The 17,689-nt window shown below is 36.6% G+C and overlaps 1 protein-coding gene across 5 annotated transcripts in view; it reads right to left on the bottom strand.

Annotated features, from left to right (window-relative positions):
• The window catches only part of LOC124217790 (uncharacterized), a 174,975-nt gene that overhangs the window by 13,781 nt on the left and 143,505 nt on the right, over window positions 1-17,689 (bottom strand). Inside the window, exon 4 of one of the 5 annotated variants that reach the window (XR_011176958.1) lies at window positions 11,562-11,599. The exons of the other annotated variants lie outside the window; for them this stretch is intronic. The gene's annotated coding sequence lies outside the window, so the exon portion shown is untranslated. The remainder of the gene's footprint in view (window positions 1-11,561; window positions 11,600-17,689) is intronic. 5 annotated transcript variants of the gene reach the window in all.

Below are 17,689 nucleotides of genomic sequence, written 5' to 3'. Positions count from 1 at the left end.
ATATTTGTTTCACGGTATATAGAATGAACACCGTCTTTGTGCATGTGACGCAAACCGAATCTGCCCGTAAGATTTTTTCTATATAATCCTACAAATCCCGTTTACACATGCATGTAAGTATAACGTATTGTGATTTTATGACAGTAAATTTCGTTAAAAATGACACAAAATAATCAGCTAAGTGCTAACAGATTTGAAACACGAAACATAGCAACTTTAGCTCTAATTGAAGGATTTTATTGTCATGTATTCCCATGTATACAATCCCAACTACTCACCAATTGCAATTTGTTGATCCTAGTCGTTCGGTTTTATTTTCCGATTCAAAATGTTATCTGAAGCATGCATATTGGTTTGATAATACAAAACAGGACGTTTTTAATAATCGAACTTGGAAACCTGAAAATTAGTCCAGAAGGTCAAGTCATCAGGTCAAGGACCTGGACAGCCAGAACTACGGAGCGCTTTTCCTGGAAGTTAAATTTCTCCAGGTAGAGGACCTGGAGCGTAGAAACTACGGGGTGCTTGTCCTGGAAGTCAAATTTCACCAGGTAGCGTACCTGGAGGGCAGAAACTACGCAGCGTTTGTCCTGGAAGTCGAATTTCACCAGGTAGCGGACCTGGAGCGTAGAAACTACGGGGGCGCTTGTTCTGGAAGTCGAGTTGCACCAGGAAGCGGACCCGGAGCGCATGATCAAGGAGGTAGAGAGCCTGGTACTCGAAATCTGCGGAGCGCGATTTTCATACGTCCGCTCTACTGCGCGGTTGTTTCCGGACTGAGGAATTCGGCTAGCTGATTTTCGCCTATTTTGGTGACGTCACTTTCTGAAATTCCGAACATCCGGACATCCAAAATTTGGTTTCGAACTTTAACACTATGTATATGATGTATATGATGTATGATACAATATGATATATGATAGTACCTCTAAATAGACCAACGAAATTTTAAAAACGATTAGTAACTATTGCATTGAGTTGTTTTTATGATCTTGTAATAGATGGTAGAGTAATTTGGAATAAGCTTTTCGCTAAGCTGTTGTCGGAGAAACCAAGTCTCGATTAGTAACTTTTAAATCACTTCGCAAAATGGAGTGAAATAACTATACATCGAACACCGATCATAAACTATTGCGTTCGACCAGTTTTCATAAGTGTCACATAATAAATAGTAGTAATCTGAAGTTAAATTCCCCCGACTATTGGAAAGATTAGGTCTCGGTTGACAACCATTACAATATTAATTCTCTGAACGGAGTAAAAAGAAAACAAAAAAAAAAAAAAACAGACCAACACACCCGTTGCATTTGAATAGATTTCGTTATTCTATAGTATAATTGTAATAATTTGTAATCATCTGTTCGACGCTACATTTTAACTATTACCCAATTCCATCCCTACCTTAACAATTTTTTAAAGCACAAGTTTTCTAAAATTTCTATTTTTTTTTCCATTCGAGTCCAAATTTCGACAATGAACATTTCTCTCCCAAGCCCGTTCTCCAATCGAATTTGGGGCCCCGCAGCCTCCGACGATGGTGATTTTTAATGAAATTTCATCCGGTCTCTCTCGCCCTCGAGCTTCTTGGGCATCAGTGAAATAGGTTCGACCGCCCTTCGGGGTTAAACTGTTGGTAGATAGCCGCGGTTTGTTTGGAAGTCGTTCTAATGCGCGAGTAACCCGTAATCAGTGGCCAATGGGAGGAGTCGAATACATCACGCCGGGCTGGCTGTCGGTCCCGGGGGGTTCTTCCAGGCCTCTCGTACCTACCTACATCTATACGTGTGGATATAACCCGCGGGAGAGCCTCTCCTCTCCCTCTACTCGCCGCCCTTCGCCCCGACTGCGCAAGGGCCAGGAGATTTTCTTTGGAGATAACTTAGCACTCGGTTAAACGCTACTTTGTGGCTTCTCTCCGGCTCTTCACCGCTCCGCGGGGCATCCAAGCAAGTTCCTCCAACATCTCTCGCCAGCTATATCTCGATAACGAGACGAAAGGACGCCTCGTCTTCGCGTTTCATTTTTTTTTTTTTTACTTTTTATTTTTTTATTTTTTTCAGATTTTTCATCGTACCGTGCATTTCGTTGCACGGGGTCAAAAGCTTACGCATATCTCAATTTTCAGACGTGTGTGGTATTTTCGGTTTTTCATCTGTTTCTCTTTGTACCATAAATTACTCGTACACGCTGCAAGAAAAGCAAAAAATTTCGTATCACCGTTTATTTATTATCATAGGTCTTACGATTTTTCTCTGATTAAAACTGTAAATTATTTTACCAGTGCTTCTTTCCGAGATCAAGAATTTCATTTGTGTCTCGAAACTTGACACAGCAATATTTCTCACGAAATCGAATTGCCCTGCGTATATGCACAGAAGCGCAAATCTTACACATGCAGCCCACTGGCCGACAGAAGGTTATATTATTTGATTACAGGCTGCCAACTAGCGTGCTGTGTTTGGTTTGTGCGAGTGGTTTTACGAGCTGGACTCCGAAATCGCCAAACGAGAGGCAGAGCGTATATATATATATATATACACACACGCAACGGCGATCGATCGATCGATTGATATCGGTACGAAATTAGGTTGTGATTTGTTGGACTTGTAGCTGCAGGACCCGCGGGTATAATATGTTATACATAAGAGACCGGAAAGAAGCCTGTTAAACCGAATAAATACGACTATAGGTCTGTGTATAAGGCTTGCACGCATTACACTTGTGACAGTAAGTGTTAACAACTTAGGAACCAGAGCTGAAAGTGTATAAACATTAAAGTGAATGCAGATAACACTGGTCGACAAAATTTTGTAACAAGGAAGGTGTTTACTGATTTTTAAATACCTGTCTACCCTCATTACAAAACCATATTTATTTCGATTCGATGAGGTCTAGTTTTTGTGTTACAGCTACTACCAGTAAAATTAAATGTTTATCGTTTTGACTGATTTATTATAAATACCAGTTAATTATGCACAATGAATAACAAAACACCCTGAACTAAAAAAATTAAATCGAAACGATAAACATACAATTTTACCGACAGTAACTATAACACAAAAACTAGACCTGATCGAATAGAAATAAGTATAGTTTTACAATGACGGTAGATAGGTATTTCAAAATTACTAAACACGTTCCTTGTTACATAATTTTGTTGACCCAGAGTACTCTAACACTACATATAACCTAATTTTGTTTTTTTTCATAGAAACTGTATTTTTGAAAAAACTAAAAATATCATATTGCATTAAATCTGTTCGTATCTAAGATATTCTAGTACCAATTCTGTTATATTAAACCTTGTTCCTAACATAATCGGTTAAAGGTTTTCATGTTACACATAAGGTTAATTTTTGTTGACCATTGTAATTGAAGTGAAAAAATTTCGCCCAACTTTGATTTTCTTTTATTTGCGACCGGGTAACTATTGAAACGTCTAATCCGTGACCGAAAAAAAGTAGTTTCTCAATTTTTTCAAGCGCTTAAGCTGAAACGGCAAATTTTCACAGTTTTCACGACGCGGTAGTTCGAAGAGAGCTGCATACTGGAAGAAGAAGAATAGTGGGAAAGAAACGGAAGAAAATGATACTGGTTAAATAAAAAGAGGGTAAAAATCCGTTTGAACGGAACCCACCATTATCGGGTTATTACTTAAGTAATTCCAACCCGGCGCAGGGTCGCGGTATCATTTTCTTATTCCTCTTCATCTTCTTCCTTTTTTAATTATTATTTTCTCCCTTTCTCCCCACAGTTTTTCCCCCCTTCTTATCCTCCTCTCTTCCTTTCTTCGCCCGAATGAAACTCCTCATGCACGTATGTACATAATGTATATTTATGATCATCCGAGCTCAATTTTCGCCTCAATGTCTGAACAACCGTGGCATCGGGTATATAATACACCGCAGCTGGTACACCCTGGTCTCGTTATGGCTACAGGTATACATTGAATATATTTACCGTTATATACGTGAAAGATCAACGATTTGCATCCCCCGTCAAACCCCGGAATTTTCATATCCTTTTAACTAGTTTCTGTAATTTTTCACAAAGGTTTCATTGACGTTATCCAGTTTATATTACATACGATTGTCTTGATGGACAGACTTGCACAACTTGATTATTTATTGCACATAAAAAATCGTAATATCCCTGATTATATGCCCATGCAGAGTATAAATCAACGAATCTCATAACGGGAAAACTAGTATAGGTACTCGATCACGCGAAGGAAATGCGCATTACACGTAGTCGTATAAGACACACGAGCTGCATCAGATAGCAAGTCAACAGGTGTTTTTGTTCGTTTGTGTATAATGCGAAACGCTGCTTTGCTAATTACAGTGTTGTTCGATCTGCGCATGTATATTTCAAGAAACGGAAAAAAAATCGAACTAATACAAAAAGGAAATAGCTGTTTAACCTCTTTCCATGAGTGTCTTTTCAACTATGCGCGATTCTTACTAATCGTATCACAATACCAAATGAATCTGTGTATTTGTTTGAAAGTTGGAGAAATTGTCATTGGTCAAGAATTTATTATGTAATAATGCACAATTGAATCAGTGATCGAAGGATAGTAATGATACACTGAGAAAAATTTCATTTTTTACAGCAGGTAACTAGAAAAATTCAGCAAAACAGGTATCGTTAAAAAAACTGTTTGAATATTGTTGGAATTACGAAAAACGAGGTACGCGTAACCATTTTGCGATATCGTCGATCCTTTTTTGACAATCGCAACGCAAAATCAGTTTGTTCGGTCTACTCTACTATTTTAGTTAAACAAGGCTTTAACGTCAATTTATTGTTGCACAAGCGTTAAATTTTCGCAACAGTTACAAGAAAATATAGCAACAGTGATCGTAACGAGAAAGATTAGTAACGGATACTAGACTTTCCGGTATCAGCTAGAAAACTAATTTTCATTTTTTACCTAGAACTGTATTTTTCGATTGTGGTAAAAAATGAATATAGTCAAGGACTGAGCGGTAACCGGAACTAAAAATTTTTCTCAGTGTACATATTGACCAGATAAAGATTTACAGGTTCGTAAATTTTCATTTCGTTTCGCAGATGTATTTATTTCTCTTCTAGTATCTGCTGCTGCTGATGCAGGTCTCAATTGCAAGCCTGGAGTGACAAAGATTGGCGTCCGGCAACACGTGTAACGAACCAAAATCGAAGAGCCGATAGGTGAACACACACAGCGAGATATGTGTAAGCTCGTCGTAAGGGGTGTTGGTCCGGTTGGCGAGGTGAACGGTAGTTAACACTCCATTACACTCGCTTACCTATCATCAGGATCCTTCGTGCATGCAGCTCTGACTTGCATTATACACCTTTATGCACTCCGGGCGTGCGTGCATCCTACAGCTGTGTGTATTCATAACAATAATTGCAGGTATAAGGATGTGCGCAAGTCCAGAGTATAATGCGTGTACTGACACAGGTTGAACGTGAAGTGGATAATTGGGCACCATGGATTCGACACACGAGCAGCTACCCCGAATTCGTGATATCGTACAACCTGCATACAGGTTATAACTGCTGTTTACACGGCGATGCATGCGAAATAAGACGAGCGGAGAAATTTGGAAAAAAAATTGACGGGACAAATTACGATTAGACGTAATTAGCCGTCCAGCCTTTGTGCGCGACGTACCATGAAAACTTTAGGTACCTTGGATTTGTATGTGCACGAAACCGTCGCGATCAGAGATCATCGTCGTGTCGGTAATTACAGGCTGTTATTTTACCCTAAAAAATTTCAAGTCGTATTAAATATTGTTATTAGCGGTGTACTTAGTGCTGCAGATTTACGAGGGGATCGAGTTACGTAGACGAATGCGGACGAATTCCTATTAGCCGAATGAAAATGAAGTGTAAAAAATACGGGGATGTACCTACTTTTTGAATGCCCTCGTCAATTATTATATCAGCAACGCAAAAGTTCGCCTTATGACTGAATAACTGAATGATTTAAAGATGAAAGCTGCACTCGATTCGTAAAACAACGTTTTGAAATGCACGATAATTGATAATTGTGGTGGTTTGTAAGATTACTATTTTGTTTTATTAATAGTTGTTTTGATTAATAGCGAAGCCAACATTTTTCATATTGTACTGTACACTGTGATAGTTGCGCAATTTCAACTATGTAATATTATTGAGAGAAGCGATGTTGGAAATTCCACTATTTAAATGTAGCAGAAACATTTGATTATTTATGTGATAGATTTTACTATTCCCATACTTGATTCAAGCATTTTACACAGTTGAGTCGATGACAGAAGATGTCAAATGCTTTACATACGCCTAGACGTAGTTTATACTATCGATATAGTTGATTCAACTATGTTAGACACATTTCACCAAATCAGTCTCACTAAACTAAACTGAAAGAAATTTTATTGTAATATTTGCTTTTCCCCATACACAAAAGTACAATAAAATATAGCATTTTAGGGACAATCGCGGTACAGTCGTGAAAAGTACAATAGTGAGTAACAAAATGCACAACATTTATAAAAATGTTTCACCGATCATATAGTAATTTTTGTTTGTCAAGATAATATTAATATATATAGAAATAATATAATGTCCTATTATTCTAGGAATTTTTATGATCGTACTTTAGTAGTTGAGATAACTACGCATTCTCAATATTGCACACTATTATAGTTAAAATAATTGAGCAATTTTCTACCATTATGAATTTATGATACCAAAAGTGTATAATCGTGCTCATAATTGCTCATAACTAGGAAACTAGTAAGAAAAGTCAATAGTTTCCGTGACTTTTCAACTATATCCTCATGTTCCATGCATTGGTGTTTTTCTATGAGGGCCCGACCGATGCATTTAGTAGTTTATTCGGTGCCGAGATGAATAGTTGGCCAACAAAATGAGTTTGATGTTGGATACCAGGCCGGAGTTGAAAACCCCGATCGTTGAATACGTGTGTATAATCCAACGAAAATACGATCAGGGAAATTGAGCGCGGGATATGCGGAGAAATTGCCCCCGCACGTCGGATGGTATAACACGTAATACACACAGGCATCATGCGGTATGTACACACGTCGTGTTTGAGGTAAATTATTTTCGTAAGAACCCGTACGCTCTCGGCCCTGTAATAAAGTGGATCAGGCCCCGGTAATAAGCCATAATGGGCCCCAAGTATGGGTAATCAGCGATCCCCAGACTTCCTCTGCGGCCGCGGCTGCATCACCGCACGTCATCTTTGGATACTGCCGGAGAACAACGACGAAGAAGAAGAAGCAGGGCGTCACGCCCGAAGGCCGATGGGGGTCCGATGACGCGGAGGAGCTGATGGTTCGGGCGAATATACCGAGAGGAACGTTGGAATTTGGTGGACTGACCGATGGACTGCGCATGCGCGGAACAATCGAGCTCGATTGGTCGGCGAGATCGTCCGGCGTCTGCAAGACAGGGTAGCCAACTTACACACCGAAACGGGGCATGAGTGGTCCAACTCTTCCGTATCTAGCGACAAATGACGAATTGGAATTATGTAATTGTTGACGAATAATTTTCATGCATTTATGGTTCGGACTTCCACGGAAAAAGAGCCAAATATCTCACAGATCACGGCGATCCTAAATAATACTGCAAAACAATGACTCGATGAAAATCTCAAAAAGACTTGTAATTTTTTAGGGCCATAATTGAGGTTGTTTTACGGTTACTTCAAGGTTTTAAGATACTGCGTTATTCCGAGCAGTCAAATGGTCTTCAAACTGTGTTTACTGCACAGATAATGAAATTTATCAAAAAAAAAGTACAGAGCCAAAGAACCACTTTAACAATTATAAAAATTTACCGAGCTTTCCCGAATCACTACGTCAACTATTCGAGATCTGTTTAACCCAGATTAACCCAATTTGCATTACCGATACTTCCACTGGTAGAATTTGACAGCTGCGAGGCTTGAGGTGGTCAGCCTGTGTAGGTGAGGTGGTCAATCTGCTCAGTCTCACCATTTCCTCTCGGTATGGTAGGTCTATAGGTACAAGCAGACGGGATGATCGCGGTGATCTCGGCCCTTTTTGATCCCCAGCTATTTATTTATGGGTTTTATTATACACATGCGTATAATCTATTTGCTCATAGGGCGTATATCACGATCCATCCACTTACGGTGCGGCTTAAATTTTACTATATTATGCAGGTTGTGCGTTCACTCTGACTCACCTAACACGCAACTATTACGACACACCTCCGGCCGAAGGGCTCGGAGAGACGAGAGGAGAGAGCCGGTCCTCCTATACCAATTGCGAATCAATTTAATCACCTCTTATTCCCAGAAAATGATAGGCCGTGGCACCCGGTTATTTAAGGTGTATGTATGCACGATAGGTTATTCCTGGGGACCGTTGCATCAAAGTATTAACAGCGGTTCTCATGTGATGGGAATATTAATCGATTTTGTATTGCGTAAGAATTAGTAATTAGTGTTCGGAGAATATTTCTGAAATCTTAAAGTCGATCGCCAAAAATGTGCTGCTTATAATATAGATTTAATACTCTAATATCGTACTGGAAACTTGTACATAGTCAAAGTATAATATACAAAATATTTGTACGAAATTACAATTTCAACTATGTAATTCCACATAGTTCATATTTGATTGTTCGTGAAGATAATTTGACCATTTGTACCACGCAGTTAGTCCAACTATGTTAGATAGTTGTAACGAAAACTTGCAAAACTTTTTAGTTACCAAATAGTCAATTTAATTATTATAGATACGTTTTCTTTATTGTACTATAATTTGTTTGGTCAGTTGTAATATTATCGATCTGCTACTGTAGAACTTCGTTCGTTTTAACTGTAATATGTGTATTCTTTGTTAATCTGCAGTAAATAAATATAAGATTAGTTAAATGTGATTAGTTTATTGTTAACTAAATACAACAGTCGAAATGACTAAGTATAATTAAAAACCACAAACGGGAAAAAATTAATAAAATACATAAACAATCTTTAACTGAATTTTCGTAGTAGTTTTTCTTTATCGTGCTTGATGTGTAAAACTATACAGCAATTAATCGTCTTACATCCTCGCGTTCGATAACCATAATTGAATCCATTCATGTATAATAAAATACAATGATTTTGAAATACGTATATGAACATCAGTACACGGATTTCACAGTGACCATCTGTGCAGCGATTGTAAGAGGAGAAGAGTATAATAAATTACCTTTATAATTATACATCCAGCTGTAGAGGTGAAACCGTGCGTGTAATGCGCAAATCAAGTCTCGCGGGAGTTAATTACGAGCCTCCGACTAAGTAGTTCATGCGGACTGATAAATAAATCAAATAATACGTCATTGCATTATAGAACAAAAACCGCTGTATGAAGTGTACTGTATATTAGCTGCACGTATATAATACGGCCGCTGCTACTTTGCAGATAAATAATATAACTAGACATTACAGTCGAAGCCCCGCGATGCGCGAATGTGTCATAATAATTAATACGTTTCAATGTAATATAATTCGATCAACACCGGTTATAATAAGCATCGTATTATTATATTATATATATATTAGGGTGTTCCTTATTTAGGGTGGTGAGGAATGTTGTACGGACCGCTCCCCAAATAAACTTTAAATAATTCAAAAACAATACCCAAATTTTTTCAGATTTTGCGCAAGACAATTTTATTATTCTTTATTTTACTAATAATAAAAAAAAAAAAAATGGCAAATGGTAAAATGGTTCTGAAAGATCTGAAAAATTTTCGAAATTCCGATGTGACGTATGAAATCGCTTCTAATTGTATTAACTTTTTTTTTTTTTCGGAAAAAGTTTGAAAACAGTCGGAAAGAAAAATCTACCCATTTCGGCTCTAGGATTAAAAATTTTCATATCCGACATACGATTTTTCAAAATTTTGTGGCTTTTTTAAATTGTGTCGATGTATAACATGGTTTTGAATAATTGTAGAAAATTCCAACTTTACCGGAAAAAAAATTTAGACAAAAAACATAGTGTTTTCAAAATGAGAATAATCATCTAAAAAATCACGGGCCAAATTCGAGAGGTCAAGAGTGGCACCCAGGTTGAAATTGTCTTGCGCTGTATTAATTTTTTACAATAAACGAAAAATTTAGTCTCGAGTCAAAAAGGAAAATCAGTTTTGTATCGATTGTGGTTACTCGTACAATATTTTCTTATAACTATATAGACAGTTTGATACTTGCGGAACAATAAATTGAAGTTATCAGGCTTTATTTGACGGAAAAAATTCGCTAACTAAACGTATTTAATTTTGAACATTTAACCATGATCACCATACTAATCATCTACTTGTACTACATTTTCTTGTGATTCTGATGATATTTAGACAGATATTGTAATGATACCCATTTTACTACAATTTTCTAGTAACCATATCAAATGTAATTTATCTCAATGTATACCTAAGTTGATTATACATGATTACGAGTTCCTGATTGAGTTTCGAATGCATTTGGCGAATTTGAGATATCATTACATGCCCTCATGAGTATTATGAGAATACCAATTTCACGCCTATAAATCCACATTGCTTATTACATTATGTCAAGACATTACATTCGATAATTACCTACACGAGCGTTGATAAAGTCATTTTATTATTTATACTGATAGGATATGCGATTCGTTTTCTTTCATTCTATTATAGGCTGTTTCACAGCTCACATTGATAATCGGATAAACAGCAAGGATGAACCGGATTTACAGGCTTCGATAAATGCAGCAGCAGTTTTTTGAACGCGTAATATAACTCGAGGGCTGTACAGTTGAATGGAAATACGTTAATCAAGAACCGAAAAGAAAAACAATAAAGATATTTTATTCCACATTACGGTCACGTCGACTGCATCAATTATCAATGAGGCAATTAAAAACAATAATTAATTTCTTTTGTTGTATTTTTCGCTGTTTTTTTTTTTTAAAGATTCATCAAAACTAACACCCCTGAATATATACCCGAAAAAATTGGCTGAATTCATCGATCGTGGCGATTGAATGCGGCGAAAGATATGCTTTGTTTATGCAAATAAGTGTGGTTTTACTTTTTGACACAGATTACTGCTCAGACATTAATTTCACCACATTTAATCGCGATCTTTGATAAAATTAACAAATCTGCAGGTATATAATTAGGTATACCTAAAAATTCGTAATATTCATTTATCGGAAAATGAGGCAAATTAAAAAAAAAAGGCAAGAAACGATGTTATCCAACTTTCCAAGTATAAACAACTATCTTGAGATCGGTAAGCAAGTACGTATTGAAATGAAGTATAATTGATTTGATTCTGAAAAATAAATGTTTCTTTAACTTCAGTGTTAATCCTCGAGTGTTGCGACTGACTTTATGCGGTTTATATATTATATTAATATACGAGTTATTGCATAAGCTGATGAAATCATATTATCCTTTGATAATTGGCGATGCGAGGCTACACAAAAATCACAACAATAACAACAAGATACCAAAGACCTCCACTTTATTTCCGTTCAATTCAATCTTACCTCACAAAACAAGAATGGCAGCGAACCAAACGTCGAACCTGTAACACGGGTCAAACAAAATTTTACTTAGACTTTAAAGTATTAAATTTCGATTCATTAGTTCGTAATTAGACGAAAAAAAATATATTGCATGAAAAAGTTTTCTTTTTTATTTAGGAGACCGATTGAACGATATTTTTCAAAATTTGTGATTTTAACTATCAATTAAAGATGAAACCATTTAAATAAACATACTTATTATTTTTATCAAGTTTTACTATCAAAATAAGTTACAAAAAAGTAGAAAATAATTTAAAAGTGCACGCTTTTACTTTTTCTTTTATGTTCGTAAGTACTTTCTCTTAATAAACCCCAAATGTAGTCTCCCATCATGTTTTCATTGTATTGGCCTTGATAACGTTGTTCGAAGCTCAAAATGTCCTGATGAAAACGTTCTCCTTGCTCTTTTGAATACGCTCCCATGTTGTTTTTAAATTTATCTAAACGAGCATGCAGCATATGTACTTTTAATGACATCCTGCAGCCCATGGCCTTAAAATTTTTCAGCATATCCTCAAGTAGCTGTTTGTAGTTTTCAGCTTTGTTATTTCCCAACAATCCAGAAACGACTGCTTTGAAACTGTTCCAGCTCGTTTTTCGGCGTACGATTCAGCAACGTTGGAAATTTTTCATCGGTGAAAATCTGTCTGATTTGCGAACCAACAAAAATCCCAGCTTTAACCTCCGCTTCTGATAACTTCGGAAAAAATTTTCTCAAGTATTCAAAAGCTTCTGACGTTAGATCGAGCTTTTTCACAAATTGTTTCATCAACCCCAACTTAATGTGCAGAGGCGGCATTAACACTTTTTCCGCTTCAACAATCGGCTCGAATTTTACATTTTGTTTTCCAACACAAAGTTCTGTGTGAATGAGTATTTTTACTGTAACTATTACAAAAGCAATCTTTATACCAAAAAAAGGTATTTTCATTTCGTCTTAGTTCATAATTAACCAGAAAATCATAAAATAAACTTTAGGACGAAGTAGAAAATTTTTTTTGTAGAGCCGTGTAATCAGCCCAACGCAATGCAGAGAGGATGTAACACACGTGTAGGCGGATGTATTACAGCCACTTACCCCCGTTTACATAACCGACATCGTGCACGGTGTATTATACAAATGGTCGCTATGCATTTGGCCGAGGCGAAAGAAGCCCGCGAGTTATAAGTCGAGACTTGTATATTCAGGGAGATTAGGTTACACAAAATGGCGGGCTTAATCAGCCCTCTTTATGCCTTGACAAAGCCTCGACACAAAAGAGGATAAAAAATTGGAAATAAAAGAAACCAGATCTTTCCTATACGTTTGCTCCGCCATGTTTCCCACCGTGCCTTGTGTGATTGCGTATATGCGGTCTAACGTATATGCACATGTAACCGTACACTGACATGCGGATATAATTGATTCAAACGAGGGTAGGTATATACTGGTATATATGTACATGATATAGATGCATATGTGAGAGCTTTGTCGCGAGGTTCCTGCAACGCTGTAATACATATACCATGCACGTATCAATTGCCTGCTGTTCAATTATAATAACTCCATAAAGCACCGTCGTAATATTAAATCTACTTTCATTGTCCACTTTATGCGTGTTAGGGATATAGGTACGGAGGACTCGATTTCGCATATCCGTGTTCAATTGTAGACGCATGAATTTAAGGATGTATGGGAGGCTATAGTCAGGTCAAACATGCGTACCCAAGCGAAAACTCTTCGAGACAAAGGTTTCAAAACCTAAACTGAAGCTTGACCAATTGACGAATCGATAGTTGACAACATCATTTTATAATTTAAAAAAAAAAAATCTCAGCCCTGATTTGGACAGAAATTTGAAACTAAGAATTTTGACTCGGATGATTCAATACGAAATCGCATATTATTGTACCTGTACTATTATTTGTTCATCGTGCGCAAGTAATCGATATAATTTTTTTCAAATTTTAATTGTAAATTTGAAAAATAACAAATTTTATTCAAAGGTTACTTCGGACTTGAATTACAATCATTTTAATTTACAAATCATAAAGTTACGATTCGGAAAATAAATGTCGTACCTTATTTTTATTCAAAATCTTACTCGTATATACTATGATTTGTCGAGAACTCGTTTACTCGTAAGAAAATGAGCATTGATGCTTCGTCGGAATTATTAAACAAGCAATATGGATTTTTCGGTGAAGAAACGGCAGAACGTGATTCTACGGACGGTAATAATCTATAATATAATAACAATAATAATGATAATAATAACAATAATAATAATAATAAGATGTCTAAATTTGAAATACAATGTTCTAAAAAAATTTCTCCACGCAATAACTTTTTTTTGTTTTAATGTAACGATGGCAGATTAGCATCGAAATTGAATCTTTTCAAACATTTTCATATGACCGTACGTCCCATCATTGCTCAAATTTCGCTACAGTCATTCCCGAATATAATACCTGTATATTGTCAAAGTCTGAATATATACCGGGACAATCTCTTGAAACATGAAACTCAACCGCGCATGCGCCAAATAATTTAATCTCATTGGTCGGCGAAATCGTCCCGCAACGATATTCTTGTCTGCGAAGCAGGCGAGCCAACGTACGCAAAATGTCTACGTTTGAATTTTGAAAGAGCGTAAGCGTTAAATTCCGACCGTTCTTTGAAGAATCGACTTTCCGACCCAATAACGAATGCCTTCCAAACCTTTCTGAGTCACTGCCTCAATTATTTGACATTCTAACCTCGAAAACTCGTATCAACTACATCGCCGCCAGAATCAGTTTGACAGCTGAAACTCGGGATGGCCAGGCTGCACGAACAGCCGATAAAACTCGCGCATGCGCGGTTGATTTTCAAGTTTCAAGAGATTATCCCGGTATATACATCATGTAGATGTTTCAATAATTGTATCAATGCTCCGCGTAAATGGCGGTAAAAGAGTTGCCTGAAACTTATAGAATATCAGACACTATTCTACAGGTACCCACGTAAGATTCCTTGAATATATCCAGTAATAAGCTGCACAGCTGGACCGTTAGAAACGATCCGCGGTGTCGGTTGTGGAAGATATCTTTGATATTTTTTTCATCCGTTCCTTACATGTACCTTATATATATAATGTATCGTTATATGATCCGATTCCAACGGGCACAATGCGTTCAAATTGATTTTGCGCGTATTGAATAATGGAGACACAATGGGTTAAACAGATCACATGCATACACGGATACACATATTCTGGCACAAGGACCTCAATTCCTCACCACAGGAAACGATCGAGTAGTGAAAATCGTCACACAGAAATAAGACACTAGACGGGTTTTGGTGGAAAAATTCTACAACGTGAAAATTTAAACGGTTAAAAGAAATATATATATATATATACGTATATAGGTACACGATGCGAAGGTACTGTAATCTGTAAACTGCGTGCTTGATCCGTTATCCTGTTTCAGCCATTGTGAAGAATTTCGCGACTACAATGGTTCGCCTACTTTAAGCACAATAGCGGTTTTTCGCGTAGTTATCGTCGCTATTGTTTGCTGTGTATCGATTCCGTAAGAGAACGTCTTTTCTCACACATTAAACTCCAACACTTTCAACCTGTTCGACGTATACGCAATACTGTATATTTTGTATTACAACGTACATGCGTTATACTTTTTACTGGAAGAATCTTGTAACTCGAGCTGGTGAGAGGAGAGAAGTTACCTCCAACAATCCAAAGAAAAGAGATGTGAGGAAAAAATGAATGAAGAAATCAAAAGAGGATGAAGAGAAAAAAAATCACGAACCGTAATATTAAATTATATGATCTCAACCGATTTTAACGGAATTTCAAATCCGGATAACGAATATCCCGCAACTGACGCTCGATACTTTTTCACGAGTCCTTTTTTTTTCGTTAGAAACGAACCTTTTCATGTATTAACGTTATACCTATGTACGTAAAGATACGAAGGTTTTGTAACGGATTCTTTTCGTTTGCTGAGATTTCACCCTGGCAGACACGTACACTTATATAATGTAACAAAAAAATAACTCTGCACACATAAATTGAGCGTGCAATAAATCTTGGCTGTCCAAATTAGTTGTGATATCTGATTTTCATTGTAGGAATTGTTTATGATCACGCGGGAAATATCGAAAATTTCATGATCGAATATTACATTGTTTTTTTTTTCGTATGTATATATATATATATTTTCTACCCTAACTCATGTGAACGTGATTGTGGATGAACTGAAGGGTCTGAATTGTTCAGACATGAGGAATAAATTCGACCGTTGGACCAAAGTAAATTAAATTTAGGAGTGTAACTAATACACGAACGAACTAAAAATGTAGTGACTGCGTTATAAACATTTCATTTCTCACTGTAGATTCGAAGAAAAAACTTCTCGTATCTGATAAATAGGATACCTAATTGATAATTTTGTCGACGAAACATCCAAATTTGTGAAAACGAAAGATAAGCCCATTGATACAATGTTTGAGAAGAGAGTTTATTTACTGTAAACAAACATGTATTACATGACTATGGCGAAATAAGTGTCGTGTCATTATTATCAATTTTAATTTCAGCCAAATGAAATTTGTTAACTATTAGGTAATTTGTATCGATCATTATTTGGCTCAACTAAAATTTTATAATAATGAAAAAACATTTATTTCGCCATATCCAAACATACGTTTGTTAAAAGTAGATAAAATCTTTACTCATCGTCAGCGAAGTAAAAACTATTTATATCACACGACAGTAACAACGGGTAGATTTTCAATTCATTTAGTCTCAAATTAGGTCCACTATATTTTTCTCGATGTACATGTAAAAGGTTATACGTGTACGTATGCGTGTAACGACAATTTCAAAGTATCGAATCACTGTCATTCGTGTATGCAAATTATTGTCCATTGATTACCGCAGCGACGAGGTATAGACATTGTAAATATGGTACAAATATAATACCTACACAATTGGTGAATCAAGAATGAATCGAGCTTAAATTTGGTCCGTCAGGAGAATTCGAGTACGTTGCCCGTGGGTGACGGTGTGACAAGAGACTTGAAGAAAAAAAAAAAAAATTCCAAAGTAAAAATGAATGGAAGGTGGAAGAAAAAATTAAATACAGCAAAAAAACGAACAAGAACCGAGGAGCCTTCTCGAGATGAAAGCTTCGAGTGGTTAACAGGCGGACTGGCATAGGCTGCAGCCGAGTGTAGGGCAGCCTTAGAGCGTTCGCGCATTGGTTACTTTGCCGAGGCGATGTGTGCTCAGTCGCCATGTTGAATCCCCACTCCGAGGCATAAAAACACCTACACATGTCACGTGACGGCGTCGCCCTCGCTGATAACCTGACAGTTGGATAAAATAGCCTGAAACCGAAGTGCGAGCCCACGTTAGATGCATGATTATGTATTTTAAAAAATCTTATTATCAATCAAATTTATATTTATTGGGTAGAGATTTTTTTTTATTACACGGACTAATGGGAAAGCGAAAATACTGTAACTATCGTACATTGAGATGATGTGTAAACGAGATTGTTGAATTTTCATTACAATACTTCGAAAAATTGTGTATAATTGCGTTTTACTCCTTTTCAACAATTTTTATACCGCGTCGTTTAAATATTCTGCAATGTAAATAATGAAGCGGTCTCTCTACATGCTCGTATAAAATTTAACGGAACCGTTGTATCGTTTTCTAGATGAGCGTTTTGCTGAATCCCATATTTGACGAATGAAGCTTTGTACAATTCATCGTATAACGATATTAACCGTGTGAAATTTGACAGTTGTAAACGTACAGTGTTACCCTTGTAAAATTCCCTGTACAATGACATGTTGAAGATCCATTCTCAAAGTAAAAGACTAGAATATAAGTTTCGCGGTTCTTTTTATACGTACTGCATCGGACAAATTCTGATTGCTAAATTTAATAAAAATCTTTACGAATCAGCTGTAATACGGAGTTTTTTGATCACATGGTTTGATTTCAGCACAACAAAAGCGATTTACATTATCGCATGGCCGCTATGTATCAAAATTCGATTACACGCTCGATATTGATAATTGCATAGATAACAAG

Source organism: Neodiprion pinetum, chromosome 4, assembly GCF_021155775.2.
Source record: "Neodiprion pinetum isolate iyNeoPine1 chromosome 4, iyNeoPine1.2, whole genome shotgun sequence".
NCBI classification, from domain to species: Eukaryota; Metazoa; Arthropoda; class Insecta; order Hymenoptera; family Diprionidae; genus Neodiprion; species Neodiprion pinetum.
The sequence above is the reverse complement of the archived record's forward strand: the minus strand, read 5'-3'. Positions and strand labels throughout refer to the sequence as shown.